This window comes from Babylonia areolata, chromosome 10, assembly GCF_041734735.1.
Source record: "Babylonia areolata isolate BAREFJ2019XMU chromosome 10, ASM4173473v1, whole genome shotgun sequence".
NCBI lineage: Eukaryota > Metazoa > Mollusca > Gastropoda > Neogastropoda > Buccinidae > Babylonia > Babylonia areolata.
The window spans coordinates 43646275-43648543 of record NC_134885.1 but is presented as its reverse complement, the minus strand read 5'-3'; the positions used below and the strand labels follow the sequence as shown (position 1 = coordinate 43648543).

At 43.2% G+C, this 2269-nt stretch overlaps 1 protein-coding gene across 1 annotated transcript in view; it reads left to right on the top strand.

Moving 5' to 3' along the window:
- LOC143287022 (uncharacterized) overlaps nucleotides 1–1962 on the top strand; it is a 52622-nt gene extending 50660 nt beyond the window's left edge. Inside the window, exon 10 of the mRNA XM_076595034.1 lies at nucleotides 1–1962. This exon is cut by the window's left edge and continues 340 nt beyond it. The gene's annotated coding sequence lies outside the window, so the exon portion shown is untranslated.
- The last annotated feature ends 307 nt before the right edge of the window (nucleotides 1963–2269 follow it).

Below are 2269 nucleotides of genomic sequence, written 5' to 3'. Positions count from 1 at the left end.
CTATTTTCATTTTTAGCCATGGCTGGTTTGATAAAACTGTAGATGTTTGTTGGTAGTCATGACGCTAATTTCAACCTTTTAAACACAGATCAACGTTTCTGCAATGCAGGACGTTGCCATGGAAATGACCAAAACTTCAGCGGATTTCATCACAACAGAAAACTTTGAACATGCATCCGCCAGTTAACTCTATATGACCGGGTCCACGTTATAAACTGGATAGGGTTTCAGGATAAATTTGGAGATGCCTTTATGCAGATAGGGGCAGGAATCATCGTTCTGAAGATAGAATATAGTAGTACAATCATGTAAAAAACAACAACAACAACAAAAAACTTGTTAGATGAGTTTGTTGAAATCAGTGACTGCATGTTTTTTTGGTATTTGTTCAGGCAAAATGCGGGGTCCCATGCTTAGCTTCTGTTTTCATGAAGAAGGCAGCTTGCTGTGCTGTGCTGTGCTGTCAGATGGCTGGAACACAGATGGTAGGCCACACTGCTGGCAGTGAACAACATCAGACAGCCACACGGCCTTCATTGTGCCTGATAATGAACCTACTGCACTCACAACTGACGTCACGAAACTGCCACACTCGTCACTGACGTCATGAACATGCTGCACACACACACCACTGACGTCATGAACAATCTGCACACAACACTGACACCATGAACAATCTGCACACAACACTGACACCATGAACATGTTGCACGCACCACTGACGTCATGAACATGACCATGTTGCACACGCCACTGACGTCATGATCATGAACATGGTGGACACACCACTGACGTCATGAACATGAACATGCTGCACACGCCACTGACGTCATGAACATGGTGCACACACCACTGACGTCCCTGAAGAATGTCAGTGGCAATACAACCATGTCATAACTGCTGGGAAAAACTGTTGCCTTTCTTTCCTTGAAACGGAAACTTGTAGATTTTCTAAAACGTCTTTGTGAAAAAGTTTTTTTTTCTTTCTGTTATTAAACATAACTGTTTGTATGACTTTTCCACACTGTTAATTTTCAGTCAGTAATATAGCTTAACGTTTATTTGCAAACGAAGTGCCCAGTGATGTTTAACATGTTGAAGTAAGGCAGGAGCCAACACTGTACGTGGACTGCCCAGTGATGTTTAACATGTTGAAGTAAGGCAGGAGCCAACACTGTACGTGGACTGCCCAGTGATCTTTAACATGTTGAAGTAAGGCAGAAGCCAACACTGTACGTGGACTGCCCAGTGATGTTTAACATGTTGAAGTAAGGCAGGAGCCAACACTGTACGTGGGCTGCCCAGTGATGTTTAACATGTTGAAGTAAGGCAGGAGCCAACACTGTACGTGGACTGCCCAGTGATGTTTAACATGTTGAAGTAAGGCAGGAGCCAACACTGTACGTGGGCTGCCCAGTGATGTTTAACATGTTGAAGTAAGGCAGGAGCCAACACTGTACGTGGACTGCCCAGTGATGTTTAACATGTTGAAGTAAGGCAGGAGCCAACACTGTACGTGGACTGCCCAGTGATGTTTAACATGTTGAAGTAAGGCAGGAGCCAACACTGTACGTGGACTGCCCAGTGATGTTTAACATGTTGAAGTAAGGCAGGAGCCAACACTGTACGTGGACTGCCCAGTGATGTTTAACATGTTGAAGTAAGGCAGGAGCCAACACTGTAGGTGGGCAGGGATGACCTGTGTGGTGACATTAACCCCTTAAAGGCTGAGCCTTGCTGGCTGGATAGCACTGTGGCATGAACCTTAGTCCTGTTGAAACAGTATTTGATCACTCAACAGCTATGCCCTGTTTATCACAGTACTAAACATCTGATCACTCAATAGCAATATCCTGTTTATAACAGTAATTGATCACTCAGCAGTTATGCCCTGTTTATCACAGTACTAAACATCTGATCACTCAATAGCAATATCCTGTTGAAACAGTAATTGATCACTCAACAGCTATGCCCTGTTTATCACAGTACTAAACATCTGATCACTCAATAGCAGTATCCTGTTGAAACAGTAATTGATCACTCAACAGCTATGCCCTGTTTATCACAGTACTAAACATCTGATCACTCAATAGCAGTATCCTGTTGAAACAGTAATTGATCACTCAGCAGCTATGCCCTGTTTATCACAGTACTAAACATCTGATAACTCAATAGCAGTATCCTGTTGAAACAGTAATTGATCACTCAGCAGCTATGCCCTGTTTATCACAGTACTAAACATCTGATCACTCAATAGCAGTATCCTGTT